This window comes from Equus caballus, chromosome 16, assembly GCF_041296265.1.
Source record: "Equus caballus isolate H_3958 breed thoroughbred chromosome 16, TB-T2T, whole genome shotgun sequence".
Taxonomy (NCBI): domain Eukaryota; kingdom Metazoa; phylum Chordata; class Mammalia; order Perissodactyla; family Equidae; genus Equus; species Equus caballus.
The window spans coordinates 9,900,079-9,924,513 of NC_091699.1; the positions used below are offsets into that span (position 1 = coordinate 9,900,079).

At 43.9% G+C, this 24,435-nt stretch overlaps 1 protein-coding gene and 2 long non-coding RNA genes across 3 annotated transcripts in view; 2 read left to right on the forward strand and 1 right to left on the reverse strand.

The window, feature by feature from the left end:
- Positions 1-16,130, reverse strand: part of ALDH1L1 (aldehyde dehydrogenase 1 family member L1) — a 78,349-nt gene extending 62,219 nt beyond the window's left edge. The window contains exon 1 of the mRNA XM_023619834.2: positions 15,776-16,130. The gene's annotated coding sequence lies outside the window, so the exon portion shown is untranslated. The remainder of the gene's footprint in view (positions 1-15,775) is intronic.
- On the forward strand, positions 14,336-21,428 carry LOC111768277 (uncharacterized). The gene is made up of 2 exons (XR_002800454.2): positions 14,336-15,872; positions 16,060-21,428. It is a non-coding gene; the product is annotated as an uncharacterized lncRNA (long non-coding RNA).
- A 771-nt stretch (positions 21,429-22,199) lies between these two features.
- LOC138918177 (uncharacterized) lies at positions 22,200-24,176 on the forward strand. The gene is made up of 3 exons (XR_011427142.1): positions 22,200-22,839; positions 23,318-23,375; positions 23,619-24,176. It is a non-coding gene; the product is annotated as an uncharacterized lncRNA (long non-coding RNA).
- Positions 24,177-24,435: the final 259 nt, after the last annotated feature.

The following is a 24,435-nucleotide window of genomic DNA, read 5'->3' on the forward strand; positions in this document are numbered from 1 at the left end:
TGGCCCTGTGTCATTTGCATTTTGCTGTTTTGCTATGACAGAAGTTGTCTCATTGGGACTTAATTTGCAGGTCCCTGATGACTAACGAAGCTGAGCAGCTTTTCCTGTGTTTATTGGCCATCTGGAGGTTTTTGTGGGAACTGCCTCCTCAGTCTTCTGTCTGTTTCTTCCATTGGGTGGTCTTTTCCTTACTGATTTGCAGGAGGGTTATTTTTTTGTTTCTTTTTGTTTTGTTTTTAAGCAATTTGGACTGAGTCTTTTGTCAGATATATTTATGGGAAATATCTCCTCCGATTCTATGGCTTGCCTTTTTCACTCTCTTATGGGGTCTTTTGATGAACACAAGTTCTTAAACTTAATATACTATACTTTATCAAAATTTTCCTTTACAGTTAGTGGTTTTTGTATTTTATTTAAGAAATCTTTGCTTACTCCACGTTCTCTCTGTCTTCTAAAATCTTTTTTGTTTGACAAAGGAGCAAAGACTACACAATGGAGCAAAGATAGTTTTTCAACAAATGGTGCCGGAACAACTGGACACCCACATGCAAAAAAAAAAAAGAATCTAGACACAGACCTTACATCCTTCACAAAAATTAACTCAAAGTGGATCACAGACCTAAATATAAAACACAAAACTGTAAAACTTCTAGAAGATAACACAGAAGAAAACCTAGGTGACCTTGGGTATGCACTGACTTTTTAGATACAACACCTAAGGCCTGGGTTCTTGAAAGAAAAAATTGATAAGCTGCATGTCATTAAGATTAAAAACTTCTGTTCTATGAAAGAAGTGATCCAGGAATCACACTCCTTACCCAAAGGCATTGAAAACGTATGTGCACACAAAAACCTGCAAAGATGTTTATAGCAGCTTTTTCATGATTACCAAAACTTGGAACCAACCAAAATCTCCTCCAGTGGGCGAGATCAATAAACTGTGGTACCTCCAGACAATGGTACATTATTCATCGCTAAAAAGAAACAAGCCGTCAAGCCATGAAAAGCTATAGAGAAACCTTACATCCATAGTACCAAGTGAAAGAAGCTAATCTGAGAAAGACTACTTACTGCGTGATTCCAACTATAGGACATTCCGGAAAAGGCAAAACTATGGAGACAATGAAAAGGCCAGTGGGTCAGCGGGACATAGGGGGAAGGGATAAACAGGCAGAGTGCAGAGGATTTTTAGGGCAGTGAAAATACTCTACATGAGACCATAATGACGGATACATGTCGTTATACGTGCGTCCAACCCATTGAATGGACCACACAGAGAGTGAACCCTCCTGTAAACTATGAACTCTGGGTAACACAGTTGTCTCAATGTAAGTTTAGCAATTGTAGCAAATGTCCCAGTCTGGTGGAGGTGTTGATAATGGGGAGGCTGTGCATGAAGGCGGGTGGGGAGTATATGGGAAATCTCTGTACCTTCCCCTTTATTTTGCTGTGAGCTTAAAACTGCTCTAAAAAAAGTCTTAATTTTAAAAAGGGAGAAGTTAGAAAAAAATTCCATTGTTTTGCTTTTCACATTTAGATTTTCAATCTTGCTGGAACTGGTTTTTGTGTACAGTGTGAGGTAGAAGTCCAGAGATATTTTTTCAGGACCATATATGGGTAAATCCACCTCTGAACCTACATTCTGTTCCATTGTCAATTTGTCTATCTTTATGTTTACTATAGCTTTCCTTAAAAAAATTGTTATAGTGGTAAAAGGTACATAGCACAAAACTTCCATTTTAACCATTTCTTTCTTTTTTTTGTTTTAAAGATTGGCACCTGAGCTAACATCTGTTGCCTATCTTGTTTTTTTCCTTCTTCTCCCCAAAGCCCCCCAGTACATGATTGTATATTCTAGTTGTAGGTCCTTCTGGCTCTGCTGTGTGGGACGCCGCATCAGCATGGCCTGATGAGCGGTGCCATGTCTGCGCCCAGGATCCCAACCAGCAAAACCCTGGACTGCCCAAGCGGAGTGCACCAACTTAACCACTCAGGGACGGGCTAGCCCCTAACCATTTCTAAGTGTATGGTTTAGCGATATTATTTACATTCACAAGGTGTGCAAGCATTACAATGATTTCCGAAACTATTTCATTACCCCAATGAGAACTTTGCACCCATTAAGCAATAACTTCCCATTCCCCACCACCAACAGCCCGTTAACCTCTAATCTACTTTTTGGGTCTATAAATTTGCTTATTCTTGGTATCGCATGTAAGTAGAATCATACAATATTTGTCGTTTTGTATCTGGCTTATTTCACACAGCATAATGTTTTCAAGTTTCAAACCTGTTGTAGCATGCATCAGAACTTCGCTCCTTTTTATAAGCCTTTTTTTATTTTCTGTTTCATTTCTTAAATATATAATATATATATTTCCTTATGTTTTATGCCTTATATATATATATAATTTGCAAATTTTTTCTCCCATCCTGAAAGAGGTCTTTTCACTTTGTGGGTAATGTCCTTTGATGCACAAAAGTTTTAATTTTGATGAAGTTTGCGTTATCTATTTTTCCGTTGTTGCTCGCGCTTTTGGTGTCATATCTAAAATCCACTGCTGAATCCAAGGTCATGAAGATTTATGCCTATCTTTTCTTCTAAGATTTTTATGGTTTTAGCTCTTATACTTAGGTCATTAACCCACTTTGAGTTAATTTGTCGTATATACTTGAGGCAGGGGTCCTACTTCATTCTTTCCCTTCTTCCTTCTTTTCCTGTGGAAATCGAGTTTTCCAGCAACATTTATTGAAGATACTGTTCTTTCTCCACTTAGTAGATTTGTCAAAAACCAGTTGCCATAGATGTAAGGTTTCTTTCTGGATCCTCAATTCCATTCCATTGATCTATATGTCTACGCTTATGCCGGTACCACACTGTTTTGATTACTGTAGCTTTGGACTAAGTTTTGGAATTGCAAAGTGCGAGTCCTCCAAATTTGTTCATCTTTTTCAAGACTGTTTGGACTATTTGGGGCTCATGGCAATTACATATGAGTTTTAGGATTGGCTTTTCCGTTTATGCAAAAAAGGCTTTCAGAATTTTTGTAGGGATTGTGTTGAACTTGTAGATAACTTTGGGTAGCATTGACGATATTAAACCTTTCTATCCATAAACACTGGTGGTCTTTCACTTATCTAGGTCTTCCCTAATTTATTTCAGTAATGTTTTATAGTTTTCATTGTAGAAGTCTTTCACTTCCTTCATTAAATTAATTCATAGATATTTTCTACTTTAAGATGCTATTGGAAATAGAATTGCTTTCTTAATTTCCTTCTCAAATTGCTCATTGCTGGTGTACAGAAACACAAGTGATTTTTGCACATTGATGTCATACTCGACTTTACTGAATTTGTTTATTAGCTTTAGTAGATTTCTTGTGGATGATTTGGGATTATCTCTCTATATAGGATCATACCATCTGTGAATAGAGAGTTTTACTTCTTCCTTTCCAATTTGGATATGTTTGATTTCTTTTTCTTGCTTAACTGCTCTGCCTAGAACTTCGAGTACTATGTTGAATAGTAGTGACAGTGGGCATCATTGTCTCGTTCCTGATCTTAAGGGAAAAGTTTTCAGCCTCTCACCCTTGAGTAGGATGTTAGCTATAAGTTTTTGATAAATTTTCTTTATCATGTTGAGGAAGTTCTCTTATATTTCTAGTTTCCTGAGTGTTTATATCATGAAAGGGTTTTGGCTTTTGTAACTGCTTTTTCTATTATCAACTGAGTTGTTTATGTGGGTGCCATCCTTTCTTCTATTAATGTGATGTATCACATTGATTGATTTATTATGTTAAACCACTCCTGAATTCCAGGGATAAATCCCACTTGGTTATTGTATATTGAATTCGGTATGCTAGCATTTTGTTGAAGATTTTTGCAACTATATTCATAGCAGATATTGGTCTGTCATTTTTTTCTTAAGATGCCTTATCTGGCTTTGGAATCAGAGTAATGCTATCCTCATAGAATGAGTTTCCTCTTCTATCTTGTGCAAGAGTTTGAAAATGATTGCTGCTAATTAGTCTTTAAGTATTTGGTGGAATTCAACAGTGAAGTCATCTGGACTTGAGCCTTTTTTGGGAGGTTGTTGATGACTGATTCAACCTCTTTACTTGTTATAGGTCTGTTCAGATTTTCCACTTCTCGTGAATCAGTTTATGGAATTCGTGTGCTTATAGGGATTTTTTCATTTCACCTAGGTTATCTAATTTGTCAGCATACAATTTTTCATAGTTTGCTCTTACAATTCTTTTTATTTCTATAAGGCTGTTGTAACATCCCCATTTTCATCTCTCATTTTAATTATTGGCATCTTATCTCTATTTTCCTTTGTCAGTTTAGCTAAAGATTTGTCAATATTGTTGATATTTCCAAAGAACCAATTTTTGGTTTCATTGATTCTCTCTATTGTTTTTCTACTGTGTATTTCATTTACGACCGTTCTAATATTTATTATTTTCTCACCTCTCATAGTTTTGAGTTGTTTGCAGTGTTTTCTTCTAGTTCCTCGGGGTATAAAGTTGGTTTATGGATTTATGGTATTTTTCCTTTCGTAATGTAAGTTTTTCTTCATTCTTTTCCTTTTACTCCTCAGATTCGATCATCAATTGTCCCATCTTCAAGTTTACTGATTCTTTCTTCTCTCTGCTTAAACCTGCTGTTGACCCCTTCTAGGGAATTTTTTCCATTTCAGTTATGGTACTTTCAGCTCCAGAATTTCTGTTTGATTCTTTGTATAATTTCTATCTCTTTATTGATATTCTCATTTTGTTTGTACTTGTTTTCCTGATATCCTTTAGTTTTTTGTCTATATTTTCCTCTGCTTCTTTGAGCACATTTAAGACAGTTGTTTTAAAGACTTCGTCTGGTATATTGGATGTCTGGACTTCCTCAGTATGATTTCTGTCAATTTATTTTGTTCCTTTAAGTGAGTCATGCTTTCCTGTTTCTTTGTATGCCTTGTGATTTTTGTGTGTGTGTGGTTGTTGAAAACTGCACAATTAACTATTAAAGTGTGGTAACTCTGTAAGTCAGATTGCTCCTCTTCTCCTTGTTTTCCATATGTCTTATACTCTGGACAAAAGGGACAAAAGTCCCTTGTTTCCTCCAGTACTGCCCTTTGTGATGTATGATTGATTTTATATTGTGAACATTTTAATTCCCTTTCCATTTCCTATTGCGTATATTTTTAAAACGTTTTGTAGTTACCATAGCGATTACAATCAAATATTTTGCTGTGTTTTGATTGCTGAAGGTAATAGCAGTCTATTTGGTTAGTGATTTTTCCAAAGCATTTTAGCAAAAACTGTATTCCTTGTCATGTTTGATCATTAAAGCCTCTATTTCTTAGCTTGTGTTTTGCCAATGTTTTGACAGAGATTTTCTTGAATGCCAGAGCTAAGAGGAAAAAAACACCTCTGCCAGTCTTCCTGGAATAGCTCTGTTCTGGGACACTCCTTTAACACTTAGCCAGGCTTGCACTGAGCCTAGGGATCAGCCTAAGGTGAAAGCTTCAGATCTTCTCAGATCTTTTCTGAGCATGCACCTGGCGTTCTAAAGCCCTCTATGTACGCCAGTGCTTTTGAGTGCCCTTGCTTCCCAAAGAAAATATCCCTTCTCTTTTCCTCTTGGGCCTTAGGTAGTCTATTGGATGTCATGACTGTAATCTTTTGCCCCAGCCATCCCTAGGTCGTTAGTTCACTTTTCAGCATTTTCAGGCAGTGCCCACTGTTTTTAAGCCTGAATTTTGAGTTGGGTGGAATACAGATGAGCACTTTGCACCAGTGCTCCAGGCAGCCCCTGCACAGGCTAGAACAGATATGCACAATGATTTGTGAGTAAGCTATGCTGTGTTCCCTCCTGAACCAGAGACCTGGCTCTCAGACTGGAATATGGGCTGCCATTTTCATGACTGCCACTATGCCAGGGAGGAGGGGGGCAAGGGTTAGAAAAGTGTCACCAAGATTTCCTATGTTTTCAAGTTGCTTTTTTCTTGAGCAAGTGTTCACTTGGTTGCTATAACTCTTTGACTGTTTCCCAGAGTTCTGACAAACTTGCTTCTGATCGTTTCCACTTGCTTTTCAATATTTCCGGGGGTGTGGGGGAGCTAGGCTCTGCCTACTCTGCCATTTTGCTGATAACACTTTCTAGAGCTTTTCAATAGGTCTTTATATATGGTAGTCTAAGTCCTTCAGTTTTGATCTTCTTCAAGATTACCTTGACTATTTTAGCCCCTTATTTATCAACTGGTATAAAAAGAAAAACCCTGCTGGAACTTTGATTGATTATATCTTATATTTTATCACACTGAATCTATAGCTTTGTTTGAGAAAAACTGACATGTTGTAATACCATGACTTTCTTTCCATGAACAGAGTATATCCTTTCCATTCATTTAGGTTTTCTTCATTTTGTCCTCAATGATGTCTGGTAATTTTCAGTACAGAAGTCTTTCCTTCTTTTTTGGTTACATTTATTTCTAGGTAGTTGAAGTTTTTCAATGCTATAATAAATGTCATAATTTTTATTTTCCAATTATTGTTGCTAGCATATAGAAATCCAATTGATTTTGCACAGTGATGTTGTATTAACCAATGATTTAATTAATTCACACATGAATTTTAACACTATGTAGATACTTTGGGATTTTCGAAGTATACAATCACAGTATGATGGTGGTTTTCCTTCTTTCTTTCTAATACTGAAGGCTTTCATTTCTTCTACTTCCTTATTGCTCTGGCCAATTCTTCCACTACAATCTGAACACAGATGGTGATGGGAGCTCCCTTCTCTTTTATGACCTCAGGAGGAAACTGTTCAATATTTGATCATCGGATAGCTTTGAAGATTTTTGGTAGATAGAATAGCATATTATGAAAGTTGTCTTATATTCTAGGTTTGCTAATCATGAAAAGTTGTTGACTTTTATCAAATGTTCTTTCTATACATGGGATTTTTATCCCTTTTTTATCTTACTGTAGTGAACGACAATGATTGATTTTCAAATATTAAACCATCCTTGCATTCCTGGAATTAATTCTACTTGATCATGATGTATTAACTTTTTATATATCTCTGGATTTTATGAGCTAATATTTAATTTAAATATTTTTCTTCTCTGCTCATGAAAGAGACGGGTCTGTAATGTTCTTCCTTGCAACAATGTCCTTTTCAGGTCTTGGTGTGGTTTGCCTAGGTGTGGTTTTCTTTATGCTTATCCTGCCTGAAGTTTACTGATCTGCTTAAATCTGTAGCTGATTTTTTTCACCAGTTCATCAGTGCTGGAAAGACCATGTTCATTGTTGCTTCAAATATATTTTCTATCTCATTCTCTCTATCCTCTCCTGAGACTCCAATTACATACATTTTAGACCACTTAACTGTGTATCATATACCTCTTATGTTCTACTTTTTTCTCTTCTTGTTTCTCTCTGTGCTGCAGTTTGGTAATTTTCTATTGGCCTCTCTTATAGTTCACTAATATTGTCTTCTGATATGCCCAGCCTTCTGCTAAGCCCATCCAACTGAGTTCTTAATTTTACATAGTGTTTTCAGTTGCGGTGTGCCCATTTGATTCTTTTTTTATATAAATTCTAATTATATGGGAAATGCTCCACCTTTTTCTCTATTTTCTTGAAAGTACTCTTTTTGGTTATTTTAATATTCTTGTCTGCTAATTTGAATATCTAGACTATCTCTGAGTCTGTTTTCATAGTCTGCTTTTTTCTTTGTTATTGTTTATATCTTCCAAATATCTCTGCAAATACCTTACAATTTTTCTGTTGATTGCCACGCATTGTGTGTTTAAAAAGCAGATGCTCCTCGTAATATTATATTCTACCAGAGAAAGTTCACTCTTTCCTCTGCTAGGCAAATGTGGGGTTGAGGGTGGCAATTACATTAATGCAATCCTGGACTGATTTGGGTTGAGGCTTTGTTGCAGTTTTACTAAAATTTAGTCTACCTCTGGTTTGCCCCTTTTCCTAGGGCTTGTCCCTCCAGGGCTTCCAAATGCAGGTCTGGGCAGGTTTTGTGTCCCCAGCACTGAGAAACAGTGGGAATTTCTGCTCTGCTTTTCGGAGGTTTCTGCCTTAAATCCTAGCCTTCCACCTGCTGCCACTTTGCAGTTCAAAAATATCATGAGGGAGAAATAATCAAGTGTGTAAGGCACCTCAAAACATCAATTTTGTCACTCCATTCCTGTGTGAGCAATAAAACCTATGCCAGTTTCTTTGTCCCCAGCAGCAGCTCTTGCTTGAACCAAGCCAAGATTCCAAGACTCTAAACTCCACATATATTAGTAAGCGTCCAAGGAAAAAGGCACCTACAGATACTCACTTCATCTCTGAAAGTTATTTTTTTACTGGAATTTTATTCCCTCTAGTCCTTATTGCTTCTCAATGTCTCAGACGCCTTTAAATGGTGATATAGATATAGAGAGAAAGAGAGAAATTTATCCAACTTTTCCAGTTGTTCTAAGTGGGATAGTGGCCTGCCTTAGACTGCTCTATGCAATTCACTAAGTATACGTATTTTGAACATCTTGAAATTATGAGCTGAATTGCTAGTCCTGTTATTCTAATACACATTAAAATCAATGCATGACTTTTTTTTATGTTTATTCATGGCCCATCTAAATGAAAAGGAAATTCTGAAATAATGTATTTTGAAAAGCTTTGACAGTGTGACCATTATTGTGTTAAAAGCAGTAGCTATGTCCATGGTCTCCACGCATTACACTCCACTGACCTCTGCCCTTAGCACTCTCATCCGTGCCATTAACTAATGAGGAGAGAAGATGCCCTGGGCTTCTGTTTTCAAAGCACAAGGCAGACGAGAAATTTGGCAGGAGGAGAGGGTAGCTGCAAGTACAGGCTGAGCTCCTGCCTTGGGTCTACTCTAGTGGTATTTTGCCAGCAACCCTGGAAGGCAGAGACTTGGAGGTGGGAATGTGGGACACATCTAAGCAATTAAGGGAGAGTCCTCCCTCTGAGAGTTACATCAGAAATTAGCATTTATTCCTCCTGAGAAGCGGGGCCTCCTGACAGCAAGGGTCACAAACACGACTTTGCAGGAACCTAGGCAAGTAATATGGATTAGTGAGGTGGGACATACATAAGAAGCCTTCTCCATCTATCTTTCATCTTCTCACTTTAGACAGGGATGTGGGTGCAAAGACATTTTGCTTTCTTCTGAATGCTTCCATAAGGAAAATGGAGTCTGGTACGGTAATAAATCATGAGATTCAGTCTCAGGGATAAGGGTACATTACAGGGCAAAGGGGACTGTAGGGAACTGGATAGAGCTTGTCAGCAAGAACGTCCCGTAGTTAGAGTGATGCCTAAACCTACTTGAAGAAGGAAAGTTCAGCCCCAACTCAAGCCCTGACACCTCAGGGCACGGCTGTGCCTGTCATCTGGTGAGTGAAGGCAGGAGACGATGATGGACAGGGGTGGGCAAGAGAGGAAAAACAGAGCTCTATCCATAACCCACTTTAGCCATTTTTGCTGTCTTCAACCAGCAATATTTGGGTGGGAGTTGGGGGATGCAGAAGGCCACACCAACTGAAAACTTGGTCTTTCCCTAATATGTAGACTTACTTCAATATGAAGAATCACCTTCTAATAAAAATAAAATAAACATAGCGTGAAAGTGCATTGATTGAAACAAATTTTTTTAGTCCATGGAGGTTTTAGAATCAGTCAATAGAGTCACATGATAGAAACAGAAACCACGTCCACAGACAGGAAAACGGGAAAATTCAACTACAAAAAAAATGCAACAGTTTAGAATCACCAAGAAAATAATATCACAAAGGAGAGGCATTAATCTCAACAAGAAGAAGCAACAGCACCCAAGGAAATCACTTAAAGACTACAAATAGGAGGGGCTGACCCCGTGGCCGAGTGGTTAAGTTCGTGCGCTCCGCTGCAGGAGGCCCAGTGTTTCGTTGATTTGAATCCTGGGCGCAGACATGGCACTGCTCTTCAAACCACGCTGAGGCGGCATCCCACATGCCACAACTAGAAGGACCCACAATGAAGAACATACAACTGTGTACCGGGGGGCTTTGGGGAGAAAAAGGAAAAAATAAAATCTTAAAAAAAAAAAAAAAGACTACAAATAGGAGAGATATCTCCCAAGCCAAAATAATGCAGGTTACTATATAATATGGAAAGACATAATGGAATAAAGAAAAGATAATATGATCCAGAATACTTCTATTCTTTCTGTGAGTTATGCCCTACCAGACGGTCAGTTTCATAAATGTTCTAGGAGCCCTTGAGCAGAAATGTGCTTTCTGGTTGTAGTGCATCAAGTTCCATATATAGATTGACTTTATTATCCTACTATTCAGATTCTCTATTTCTTATTTTTGAAGTGCCAAGAAACGTGAGAGGCAAGTAGGAGTCTTCCAGCACTGCACTGGTTTCTGTTCACTTCTCCCTGTAGTTTCTTGCACTTTGCAGAGCTTGTCATTGCAAGAATTTTCTGATCGCTATCTTAACCTGTCCAGTTAGGAGACCTTCCTCCTTTGTTGGTTTGCTATGAACTCATAGGAATATGTGCTGAGTGTTATCAGATATTTTAGCACATATTGAGAGATCTCTGTTAATTTAGTGAATTTCGTTAATAGCTACGCTAATTTGAACTATCCCTGCCTTCTTAGAATAAAGATACTTAATTAAAGTTATTTTTTAAAACACTGTTAGATTTCATTAGCTAATATCCTGTTTAGAACTTTTTGCATCTATGAACGTAAGGAAGATTGGCCATTTTCTTAACCACATCTATATGAATGTATGTGTTCATACACATATGAAGAGAGAAAAAGAGAGTGAGAGAGGGGAACGTTTCATATGATAAAGTTGGCATTTCAGATCACGAGAGAAGGATGGGTTACTCAGTGTGTTGGAATATGTCTAACAACTTCCAAAAGAAAACAATTAGAACAGGACTTTCAGTTTCCAGTATGGCATGTAAGGAACTTGGAAGTTGTCACAGCTGTCTTCACAATAAGAAAAAGTAGAACAAAGAGGATATCAGCAACCCTTCTCAGATCCATCAAGAACTGAGAACACAGGACAAACTTCTGCCCTAAAATTGGAGAGACAGACAGGCAGAGACAGAATCACATCTCACAAGAGCAGAAAATTCTGGGGGAGCCAGGAACAGGGGAGGAAAACTAAAAATGTAATTGATGAATTTCTAGAAACTCAGTGTGGACAAGCTTGAGAGCTAAAAGCTGCAGGGGAGGCCAGTCTTGGCAAAGGGGTGCAGGGGCCCCCAGACTTTTGTGAATTTTACCTCTGGGAGCCCTGCCAGTCTCTCTCAGAAGACCAGAGAAAAATCCCCTTGTGCTTGTGGCAGGATTATTCAATGTGTTGGAAAATGGCTAAGTTTGTTCAAAATAATAATAGCAACAACTTATTCAGTGATTCTAGCTTGTGGACAAATGAATGACAGTAGTGATGATACTGGGAGGAATCAGGAATATCCTGTTACAGGGTACCCGCACTAGTCATAGAACAGTATAGTGTTATTTGAAAGTGAACTTGGATTAGTTGTAAACTCTAGAGCATCCATTAAAAAAAGCAAAAAAAAAGTATAATTGATGTGCTAAGAAAGAAAAGAAAATGGTATCATACAAAATGCTCAGTTAAAACCAGAGAAGTCAGAAAAAGAGTAAAAGATCAAAAAGGAAAGAAAAGGCAGAAAGAACAAGGGCAATGGTTAGAAAACAGTAATAAATATGTTAGCTATCAATCCAACTATATCAATAATCACTTAAATATCAATGGTCTAAATACACCAACTAAAACACAGAGACTATCAGAATGGGTAAGAAATCAAGACCCAGGGCCAGGCCAGTGGCATATTGGTTAAGTTCACACACTCCACTTTGTTGGCCCAGGGTTTGTGTGTTCAGATCCCGGGCACGGACCTATACACCACTCATCAAGCCATGCTGTGGTGGTGTCCCACATACAAAATAGAGGAAGATTAGCATGGATGTTACCTCAGGGACAATCTTCCTCACCAAAAAAAAAAAAAAAAAAAAAAATCAAGACCCAACTATATGTTGTCTACAAGAAACCCACTTTAAATAGAAAACCACAGATAGATTAAAAGCAAACAGATGGAGAAAGATATACCCTCTTAACACTAATCAAAATAAGTATAAAGTAGTTCTATTAACTTCACACAAAGCAGACTGCAGAGCAAGGAAGATTATTAGGGATAAAGAGGGGCACTACATAAAGGTACAGGGTTCAATGCTCCAAGAAGATCTAACAATCCCTAATGTGAATGTGCCTAACAACAGAGCATCAAAACATCTGAAGCAAAAACTGACAGAACTGCAAGGAGAAACAGACAAATCCACTAATTTAGCTGGAAACTACAACACTCCTTTATCAATCCCCACTCCTCAAGAGATCCAATGGTTGGAAAATCGGTAAGGACACAGATGCACTGAACAGCACCATCAGTTAGTTGGATCTAATTAACATTCATAGAATGCTTCATCCAACAACAGCAGAGTATACATCCATCTCAAGTTCAGATGTCACCTTCGCCATGATAGACCATAAACTACATCATAACAAATTAAAAAAAACAGAACTCATACAAAATATGCTCTCAGACCACAACGGGATTACTAGAAATCCATAACAGATATCTGGATAGCCAAAATATGTGGAGATCAAACACACACTTTGAACAGCACATGGGTCAAAGAAATCTCAAGAGAAATTTTTAAATAGTTTAAATGAAATGAAAATGTAACATGAAAATTTGTAGGATGCAGCTAAAGCAGTGCATAGAGGGAAATTTATAGCATTGAATGCCTATATAATCAAAGAAAAACCATCTAAAATCAATAAAATAAGTTTCCACCTTAGGAAAGTGAATAAAAATAGCAAATTAAACCCAAAGTAAGCAGAAGAAAGGAAATAATAAGAATTAGAGCAGAAATCAATGAAACTGAAAACAGGAACTCAATAGATAAAGTAACAAAACCAAAAGAAGTTTCTTTTAAAAGATGAACAAAATTGACAAACCTCTAGCTAGGCTAACTAAGGAAAAAACAGAGAAGACACAAATTACTGATACCAAAACAAAAGAAGGGCCATTCTAATTTATTAACTTAAATAAACAAATCAATCTAGCTCTATAGTTCACATTTTATTCCAAAATATAGTTCAAGTAGGTTGAAAATAAATACTACTTAAAAATCAAAGGTAGGAAGAAAACGTTAAAGTCTTAGAAAATACTGGGAAGTATTGGGCTCTACACGCTGACACTAGAGAGTTGCAGAAGAAAGCGAGTGACACATTTTCATATGTGAAGATTTCACATGTCTCTGAAGCAATCTGCCAAAAGAAAAAAAGCCATTAAACAAGTAAAAACACATTCAAATCACAAGTAACCAAAGGAATGCATAATGAAACAAGAGACTATTTTCCTTTTATAAAATTGGAAGGTATTAAGACAATATAAATATCTCACGTAGGCTCAGTTATGGGAAAACAAACAGTTTCATACACCACCGAAGGGACAACAAACTGGGGCAAACTCCCTGAAAGAAAATTTGGCAGTAAGTATCAAAATTCTAAAAATACTTCTTTTCTTCTGTCTCAGCAATTTCACTTCTAAATTACACTTGGATAAGCAAATGAAGACATGAGCATTTTAAAATTATGGTACGTTCACGCTGTGTAAGCCATGCAGCCCTCAGAAACGGCAGCTTACCCTGTTTCACGTCCAGGATTAAATAAGCTAAAACACCCTAACAGGTAACAAACCACTATAATTTTTTAAGGCATGTGTGTGCACGTGCACAGGTGTGTGTGTCTGTGTACTCAGAGTGTGAAAACCTGGAAAGATTCACACAGAAATATTAAGTCACTGCGTAGGGTTTTTTGGGTTTGGAGGTTTGACTGTAATTATTTTTTTCTTACCAGAATGTTCTGTTTTTCCATGTGGGACATGTATTGTGAAAAAATAAAGGGGTACACACGGTTCAGATTCAGATCCTGGGTGCGGACCTACACCATTCATCAGTGGTGCCGTGGCAGCGACCCACATACAAAAATAGAGGAAGACTGGCACAGATGTTAGCTCAGGGCCAATCTTCCTCAGCAAGAATAAATAAATAAAAAGTAAGGGGGTACAAAATGCATCACACTGGAGGCGGGGAGGCAGTCAGGGTAGCCAGCCCTGGGGCTGTCGTCACAGTCCAGAGAAGCTGAGTTTGGCGAGGACAGGAGCGGTGGGAGGAGCCTCAGCCAATCTGGACCTTGGGCACAGCTCACTGTCCTTGCCCAGGGCAGTGTGTGGGGTCCCTGTGGGGCTGCCGTGACAGCAGCAGGATTGTTAGGGCTTCCCAGGCCTCCTGCCCCAGACCCGCAGCCTAGGCCTGGCTCCCCAGGACCCAACCACCAGACCTGCCCGGGCTGGGCTGCCGCCTGTTCCGGGGCCCGGCGACCCACGGGAGAACGCAGCTCTGGAGGGGAGCTGCCCGCAGTCAGCCTTTACGCAGCCACAAGGCGCCCCTGCCCCAGCTGCCCTCGAGAGGCCCAAAGCTGACTCCTCTCCTGCGATCAGCCCGTTCGGCTTGGCACCTGGCAAGTAGCCCGCTTGTCCCTCCCACAGCCACAGCCGGGGTCCCCTGGGGGAGCAGGGGTCATGCCCCATCTGGTGTCTTCTCCACGTTCCAGGCACAGGAGACGCCACAGTGCAGGCCACCTGGACCTCCTGAGCCTCCAGACCTGGCTTCAGTCCTGGGCAATCGCTTCCATCTCTGAGCCTCAAGTTCCTTGTCTCTAAAAGAGATGTCACAGGAGTGTCTCCCAACACTGCTCTGCAGGGTTTACTCGTCTCTTCGGAAGGACAGCAGTCACCACTCGCGGAAGGCCTCCGGGGCCAGACGCCGGGTAGAATTTCATGGAACTCTCAAGGAACCTTAGGAGCTAGGGACCATTATTTATCGCCTTTCTGGTTTCAGCCTAAGAAACTGAGATTCAGAGCTTAAGAAACTTGCCCAAGGTCATGAAGAAGGAGGAAGTGGGGAGCAAACGAAGTCAGCTGACGCAAGAGCCCGACCTCTTGACCTCAAGTCCGCGAGTCCCCGCTGCCCTCGGCCTCCGCCCCCGCCGCCCGCAGGGACCCCAGCCCCCACCCCCAGGACGCCGGCGGGGGCCGCGACAGGGACCCGGGCCTGCGCGCCGGGCAGCACAACCCCAGGACCACGGCGGGGGTCAAATCCGGGCTCCTCCGGGGCGAGCGGCGGGGGCTGGGAGCTCTCCAGTCACAGTCGCAGCGCCCTCGTGCCCGGCCCCCAGATTTGACCAATCAGGGGGATCTTCCCCAGTCCCGAGAGTCGGTGAGAGACTTCGGAAAGGGGACTGACGGCCGAGGGGCGCAATCTGACCCTGCGCCACGGACCACCCGCGCCACATTCCGCTTGTCCCTTTCTCTCTCTCTGAGCCTCAGTTTCCTCTGCTGTAAGCCGGGCCGACGACGCCCAGCCCGCCCTGCCCGCGCGCTCCTCGGCCGGCCCCGCCTCCACGTCGCCGTCCTTTAGCTGGAGGCTGGGCTGCTCCAAGGGGAACCCCGGACACAGACCCCAGACCCCAGACCCCAGACCCGGCATCCAGGCGGCGAGGCTCGTGGACCCCCAGGCACCCCAGGATTCCCGAGCCCGGAGCCCCCAGCCCCCAGCCGCGAGCCGGGGCAGCCTCCCTGCCTGGGGCGCGGGACTCACCGAGCGGGAGGAGAAGCAGGCGCTGCGGCCACACGGACCTCTGAGAGCCGCGATCTGGGCACGGGGACTGGCGCGGGCCGGCCCTGGGCGGCGAGAGGTGGGACCGCCCCGCCAGTTCAGGGCCGGGGCCGGAGCCGGGAGGGGAGGGACCTCGGGCGGAGGCGAGGGGCGGGGGCGCCGGGCGCGGGAAGTCACGCTGGGTGGGGGTGGGGCAGGCTCTCACGGGCTGTGCGACAGTGGCTGGACGCGTCGCTCACCCTCTCTGGGCCTGCTTGCGTTTTCAGGCGAGAAGACTTGCTATGGAGCCTTCCAGAATTCACAGGGCTTTGTAAAGGCCCAAGGGCCCGGTGGTTATGAGCACCTGCAAGGCTGAGTTGCGAAGAGGAAACCCTCGCCAAACCGGGTGTATTCACTCACTCACTCACTCATTCCTTCATTCCTTCACTCAAGAATAGTGTCCAAGTTCCTACCACGTGCTGCGGGCAGAGCCAAGCGAGATCCTTGCCTCCAGGAACATGCGGCCGGCGGCGACAGTAGCAGCCTGTGGGAGCTCTGCCTGCCCCGCGCCCGTCGCGCCTCTCTCGGCGAGTCGCCTTCTCCTCAATCCCTTCCACCTGGTCTGTGCGCCGCTGACCCATCCCCCGACTCCCAACCTGACCAGTCCTGGCTCAGGCAGGGTTATCTGTCCCCCTCTGGGCCAAGATAAGTCAAGAAAAAAGAAAACAGAGGGATGAACCTGTGCGTTGATTGCTGCCTGAAGCCTTTGTCCAGGTGCCCCATTCCGCCTGGAATGCCATTCCTGCCGCAAGGACGTGGGGCTCCTCCGTGCCCTTGCCAGCCTTGCTTCTTTTGAGGCTCTCTGGACCCCGAGGTCCAGCCGCCTGGACCTCTGTGCAGTGCCTGAACACATCAAGCTGGCTCCAGCCTCAGGGCCCCTGCGCTCCCCTCTGCCTGCCGCTCTTCCCTCGGCTACTCCAGAGGCAGGCCCTCTGTCCCTTCACCCTGCAGCTCATGGATCGAACATTGATGCAGAGCCTCAGAAGAGCTGTTCCAGGCCACACAATCTAGAGAAGTCCCTCAGCCACTGCCCAGCATGTCTCTCTGTTTTATTTCCTTCATGGCGCTCACTTGTATCTGACATGTTCTGCCTCGTTATGTGTTTATTTTCTGTCTCTCCCACTAGACGACAAGCTCTTTGAGGGCTTGTACTCACAGTTGTATCCCCAATACACAGTGAGAGCACAGAGTAGGTGCTAAGTGCTTGTTGAGTGGCTTAACGTCCACCTGCCAGGGTGAACCAAGACTGAAGGGACCTGTCCTGTTGAGGAGCCCTGTAGCTCATTCTCAGGAGTTGTCCCGTTGTTCTTTCTTCTTCAGCCACCAGCTCTCCTCACTGGCCCTCATGGACACTGACCTTCTTGATTCACGAGCTTCCAACAAGGTATTCGTCTTTCTTCTCAAGGGAACCCCTTTTATACTTTAGGAGGTTCCTACTAAAATGGCACATCTTCAGGGCAGCTTTCTGCAACCACACACCCACTGGGACAGATCGCCTTGTTACAGGCCATAGAGGGGCCTTTAATTTTCCTTCATGCATCCCCCTCCATTGCAGTTTTATCACCTCTTCTGGGACGATTTGATTGACATGTCTCCCCCACTAGAACATGAGGGCGAAGACTATCTTAGTCCCGGAATTCCCCAACACCTGGTGAGGTGCCTCCGTTTAGAGGGTGCTCAATAAAATGTGTAGAATAGTGATGTGTCAGGGGCCTGGAATGCGGAAGTGGCGTGAGGGGAACTTGGCAGCTGGGGTAGAGAGGGCAGAATGACAGGTGACGGGAGCCGCTGCAAGAATGGCTTGGAGACTGGACACCCCAAAAAGCTGTTAGGAAAGCAGAGAAGAAACCATAGTCTTAGGAGGTGTCTGCGGCGGGAGAGGAGGGAAGTTTAAGCTGAAACTTTCCTAATGCTGCCACCTGCAATAACGTGGAAAGCAGAAAATGTGCCACATGAACTGGGCGATCTGGCTGAAGGAACTCCCAGGCAGAATGTTGAAGGTGCCTCCTGGCTTCTTCTTGCTGCTTGTTGTAAAATGTGAGAGAAGAGAGATAAGCCAAAAGAAGGACTTTGAAATGGAAAGGAACCAGAACTTGCTGGTTTTGAAAATTACCAGCTTTTCCAGATGTTAAATGATGCTAAAATTAACAACAGCTTCCAAGCAAAGATGTCATGCAGGGCCACACCAGGAAATGATGGTCTAAAGATGAAGCCAAGGGTGTGGCTGCAAAATCCTTTGTTAAATTCTCAAAAAAATAAAAACTGACGCCTCAGAATATTCGGTTAAACAGTAGGACTTCCAGGAAGCTTAAAGTTGTCATTCAGCAAAAGCCCAAGGTAGAGAAGGGCTTATCTCAAAGAGATGCGTGGATTTGCCAGTAGTTTAAAGGAGTGAACCTCAGTAAGATTCACAGAAAATATCTAAACCCTTTAAAAGAATTATATCGGCAAAACAGTGCCAGCTAGGACTGAAAGGATCAGAGAGAGTACAAAATGGAAAGAGGCCTCTGGAACTGCCCTTCCCCCGAATTCTACTGACAAGAGCAGCCTGAGAAAGCACACAGATGCAGTGTGGGCTCCAGTGCATGGAAATGGAAGCATGACTTGGAGAACAGAACCAAGAATCCAGAGGGTGGGACCGTGAGCAGGGAGGGCCACTCTCAGGCCAGAGTCAGACTGAGTTCTAATCAAGAGTTCCAACATCTGCCAGCTGGATTTCAGAACTGCAATGGACCAGTGACAGCTGTGTGCCTCCCATCCCTGTCCCCTTTGAACAGGAATACCTGTAGTGGTCATGCTATGCCTGTCCCACCATTGTATGTTGGGTGTGGCAGGGGGGCAGGGGTACAGAGAACTTGTCCCTTGAATTCACAGGTCCTCAGATTGAGAGCGACTGTACTCAAGGAGTTACACTGAAGGAAATATGCCCAAGGAGCCTCCCACATTGGAATCTGATTTAGATGCAGAGATTCTGGATTTTGAGCTCATTCTATAGCAGGATGGGTGTTTTGGGGGCGTTTGGAAGATCGCCTATGTTTTGCATGTGGGAGGATTGTAAACAATTTGTGGCTGCTGCGTGGACTGTGACAGTTTAAAAGCCCTTTGACACCCCCGCCCTTCAAGAGGAGGAGGACAATTGCTTGAGCCCTTGAGAGTGGCTGGACTCAGTGACCCGCTTCTAACAAATGCAGTGTGGTGGAAGTGACAGCGTGTGACTTCTGAGTCTATCCTTTCATGGATCAGATAGAGAAATGGGGCCTGAGGTCTGAGAGCGGCAGAATTATGTGACATTCTCTGAGTGTGTCATCATGCCCCGACCTCTGCCTGGGCAGCTCCTGTGCTAGGAAGGCCCGCGCTTCATCTTCCCAGCCTTGCTTGTGCTTGGCTTGGGCATTCCCCAGCCCTCCCCCTTGGGAATGTCCGCATTCGCAGCACAGATCACTCTAATATACCTTGGCATAGGCTCGTCTGCCTCTTTCTCTCAACTACAAGCCTCAGAGGCAGGGACAAGCCCTGCTGCATCTGGTACCCCAGAGGCCTTCATGGACCCTGCCTTGGAAGAGCTACCACTGAGTGAGCATGGATGGAGGATGCGCCCGACAGAGGCAGCCTCTCCCTGCGCTTTCTGCAGTCCCCTGAGGGGCCGGGTGGGGAGTGGGTGCTTGCACAGGCCTGCATTGTGGGTGAGGGGTGGGGCTACTGCACCAGTCCAGGGGCAGTTCAGAGGGTGAGTCTGGCTCAGGTCCACCTCAGAGGGTCAGATGGACAGAGCCATGGACTCGCTTTCCGTTGTGTAAGGATGATTCAGCTTGCCCTTTGGGAACTCAATAACCGGATGCCGTGTGTACACTGCTAAGGAAACACGGACTTGGCAGATTCAGGGCCTTTGGGAAATCAAAGAGAGCAGGGCATGTGACCTGAACTTTCTTTTCAAACTGGGGACAGTGTTCCCCTTTGCTCAACTCTTGAGGTCTCCTGTTCAGATGCAAAGTGAGACCATCCCACGCTTCTACCCTACCTTGTGAATCAGTCATGCTGTCATCTGATATCCCATCCTGTAGAACCTCTGCCCAGTGGGAACCAAGAATTCAGGAGAGTTTTCCTCAATATCCCCTATAAAAGTAGGCAATATGTGATTCTATGTATTGTCTTAGTCTGTTCAGGCTGCCATAAGACACTACCGTAGACCGGGTGGCTTATAAACAACAGAAACTCATCTCTCACAGTCCTAGAGCTGGAGGTCCGAGGTCAGGATGCCAGTGTTGTCGGAGGAGAGCCCTCTTCTGGATCAGAGACTTCTCATTGTATCCTCACATGGCAGAAGGGTCAGGGATCTCTGTGTGGTCTCTTTTAAGGGCACTAATCCCCTTTATAAGGGCTCTACCCTCATGACCTAAGCACCTTCCCAAACCCCCACCTCATAATACCATCATCTTTGGGGGTTAGGTTATAAGGTATAAATTTAGGGGAACACAAACATTCAGACCATAACACAGATAGAGGTGAAATACGAGTTAGCCTTAATGCGGCTCCGGGCCTTGAACTGGGACCCACCTGAGGACCTGGAAATATAAACAAAAATGTTTCTGAGGAGCTAGGCTAATGGTCGGGAAGTTCACAGCCCTTCTCCTACGAGGCCTCACGTAAGGGCCTTTGGCCTCTGTGTGAAATCAGACCTGGGGGTTGTTTCATGTTTGTATCCTCAGTACCTGGGACAACACCTGGCCCGCGGACAGCCACCAGGAACTCACTGCAGGGGGATAAATGAGAAAGGGGAGGGTCAGGTGCTTGTAGCCCCCTCGGGGAGACGAACATGCAGGAACAGCAGAAGTCAAGGATGGAGAAGTGGTGGGAACCACGAGGGGGGACTTTAGGGGGGGCCTGGGCTGCATCAGGCTTCCTTGGGAGGACATGGCCTGGCAAGACTAGGATGAGGTTAATTAGGAAAATATAGAAAGATTCTATAGGGAGAGAAAAGTAAGAATGAATGTGAGGGTACGTGGAGGTAGGGACCTGTGGGTGGTGTCTAAGGAATAATGAGAAAACATGACCCACCACACACTCGTCAAGAGGAGCTGGAAAGGGCCAGGGTCACGAGGACCTGCAACATGGCGCCAGGAGTCTGCATTCCACTGTGAGGTCCAGCGGGAGCCAGACACGTGAGTTCATAGGCCAGGGCCACTTCAGAAGTGTTTGGGTAACTGCCGTTGGATTGCTCACTTTTTGTTTTGCAAAGTAAGGACATCCAGAAAATCAATTTCCTGGAAACTTCAGCCTTAAAAAAGAAGGAAGTTCTGACACATGCTACAACATGGATGAATCTTGAGGATGTCCTGGTCAGTGAAATAAGTCAGTCACTAAAAGATAAATACTGTATGATCCCACTCATATGAGGCCCCTAGAGAAGTCGAATTCATAGAGACAGAAAGTGGAATGGTGATTGCCAGGGGCTGGGGGAGGGGGTGGGGAGTTGGTGTTTAATGGGGATGAGCTTCGGTTTGGGAAGACGGAAGAATTCTGCAAATGGATGGCGGTGGTGGCTGCACACAATGTGAATGTACTAAATGCCAATGAACTGTGCGCTTAAAAGTGGTTAATATGGTCAACTTTGCATTATTTTATCATGATCCATTTTTAAAAAATCAATTTCTACCAGCCATCATCATAATTTCACAGAGAAAGACCATTCAGCACAAAAAAAGCTTAAAGGGGCAGTTGGGCCTGCCATCTTGCAAGCAGTGCTCTGGGCTCTGAAGAGCTCCAGTGTCTGCACGTGAGAAACATGAGGTGCAGAGATGGGAAGCAGGAGCCCAGCGAGAGGGAGGCGGCACTGGTCCGAGGGAGCGCAGGTGGTGCCCAGGGTCAGCGACAGCAGAGCTGTTACCACTTCCAGGCCTTAAGGGGTTGTGGGGAAGGCGAGGGAGCACTTACCACACCCAGAGGAGAGCGGCGTGGACAGAGGGCTGTTTGAGAGGAGCAGTGAACTTGGGCAAGGACATAGTCCAGCCACAAGGGGCGGCCAGGGCAATAAATCCCCGTCTCACTCTCCTTCTCTCTGGTCTCCTTCTGGGACTCTCTAACAGCTAAACCCAAATGGAAGTCAGAGGCCAAGAAGCCAGTGGGTGCTGTCCTTGGAGGTCAGACTCCAGAGCAGCAAGCAGCAAGGGAAGGAGGAGAGCGGACCTGGAGAGACCAATGGAAGAGCTTGTACCGTCCAGTGAGGAGAGAGCCCACTCAAGTTCAATGGAGGGAACTTACTATGAAGCAGTAGTTACGAAAGAGCTAGAAGAGCTGAGGATGCAAACAGGAAATGATGAGGCAACCTAGAGACCAGCAGCAGACGGCAAGCTGACACCACCCTAAGGCCAGAGGGATGAAGGGAAGATGAGATCACAGACGGCTTTCATGTTACCAAATGAAAGCACATGCTTTCCTTCCCATCTGGACCCCTCCGCAGTGGTCAGCACTGCTGGCTCCCTGTGTCAATCCTGTGCCTGGTTGCTCAAAACGTTTGCCCTGCTGTGCTCTGTATTGCACAATTCTGAAGTCAGAGTCACCCAGCAGGAGAAAAAAACATAAAAGAGGACCACTCAAGAACTGGGACCTATCTGGGATCACGGAAGAGACACAGCTACTCCTGGAGCTGCTGCCTGAAGTAGAAATAGAGGGAAACACCCCGGCTTCGGCTGTTCTCTTCTCATCTCCCACCAGGGCTTCCCAATGCCTTAGCCAACTGGAAGTCACTCGCTTGGCAAGGGAGCCTGAGAAATGTGGTTTGCTGGGGTCAGGCACCTGCAATATGGAGCAGAGGGGGGCGAGCAAGGAACAGAGCTGCAAGCAACCAGGCACATGGCTCACACAGGAGGCCAAGAGCATTGTCTGTTATGAAGAGATCCCGATGGGAAAGAAAGTGTGTGCAGTAGGTCTGGCAGCATGGAAGGCATCGGCCCTCAGTGAGCGCTGTGTCTGGAGTGATGGGAGTACAGCCAGCTTGGAGAGAGTGAAAAGTAAGTGTGCAGTGAAGACATACACGCAAGCGCTTTTGAAGCGTTTGGCTGTGAAGGAAAGATGAGAGAGGGCATAAATAAAAAGGTTTTCAAGGAGAGAAACTAAAGAGTGTAAAAGCCAGTGGGAAGGATTCAGCCGAGAAGGAAACATTGAATGTACAAGGAAGAAAGGGGAGAATTAGTAGTGTCTGTGGTTCTTGAAAAGATGGGAAGGGAAGGCATCCAAAAACAGATTCAGAGTGGCCTTCAATGACACTGTAACCAAAGGCAAGCAAGGCAGACAGGCAGGCAGGATGGATGGATGGATGGGTGGGTGTGTGGATGGATGGATATGTAGATGGATGGATGGCTGGTGGGTGGGTAGGTGGGTGGATGGATAGATGGATGGATGGATGGTGGATTTCCTTTGCCTGTGTTTCATGTTGGCATGAGATGGTACTTCTTACCTCATGGCTTTCCTTCTTTCTCTAACAACAAGGTGAGACCATCTGCTCAGTATAAAATGTGAAATAATCCAGAAATGGATAAAGAAAAAGGTAATATTCCTCCCCACACACACGCACACCCACTCCCTTTGGACTTCCCCGAGGTAACTGATACTACGATTGTTTATGTTACAAAATTGGAGTCATGTTGCTATGGTTGCCACTCTGCAATGCCTTTTCTCCTTCAAAAATGCATCACAGATGTCCCTAAAAGTCAGCAGACAGGGAATCTAACTCATTTTCCCCATGAAGCAATTTCGTAGGAACTGTGTGATGTCTTTCTTATCGCTGTAGGGCCATTGTGGAGTCCTTCACACGCTTTTCCAGAGTTCATCGTCCTCACATCGTGAGATACAGCAGCCTTAAAATCTGTGATGTCACCAGAAAATACATCCTAAGCCACAGGAACCCACTTGCGTCTCATTGATAGGTTTTAAAAAATCCTTCTGCAAATGTATATTCATAATTTGTAGAAAAATATTGTAGAATGCTACTAATTATTGTATTCTTTTTCAAGTGCCCTTTAAAAGGCTTGCTGAGTTCAACAGTTAAAATTGTGTTGGCTTTAGGAATATTTACTAAATGTGTGTTATATTTCTTTGTCTCCTTTTGGTTAAATTTTTATTATGGAACATTTTAAACATATACAAAATTAGAGAAAATGTGTAATAAAATCTCATGTCCCCATAATCTCACTCCAAAAATTATCAATTCATGGTTAATTTTGTTTACCTATACCCATTTTCTCCTCCCCAACATTAGCTTATTTTGAAGCAAACCCAGACATCATGTCATCTCATGTGTAGTATTTCAGTATGTATCTCTGAAAAATAAAATTATTTTTAAGAAACAGCCACAATATATCACACCTAAAAAAATTAATAGTAATTTCCTATTACCGTCAAACATGCAGTGTGTGTTGTAATTCCCCCGACTGTACATTTAGCAGGTCTGAACCAGGTCCACACACTGCCATTTGCTGATACGTCCCTCTTAACCTCTCTCTCTCCCTTTCCCTCTCTCTCCCTCTCTCTTTCTTTTTCTCCCTTTTCTTTCTCTGTCTCTGTCTGTCTGGTCTCTCTCTCTCCCTCCCCTCCACATTCCCTCCCTC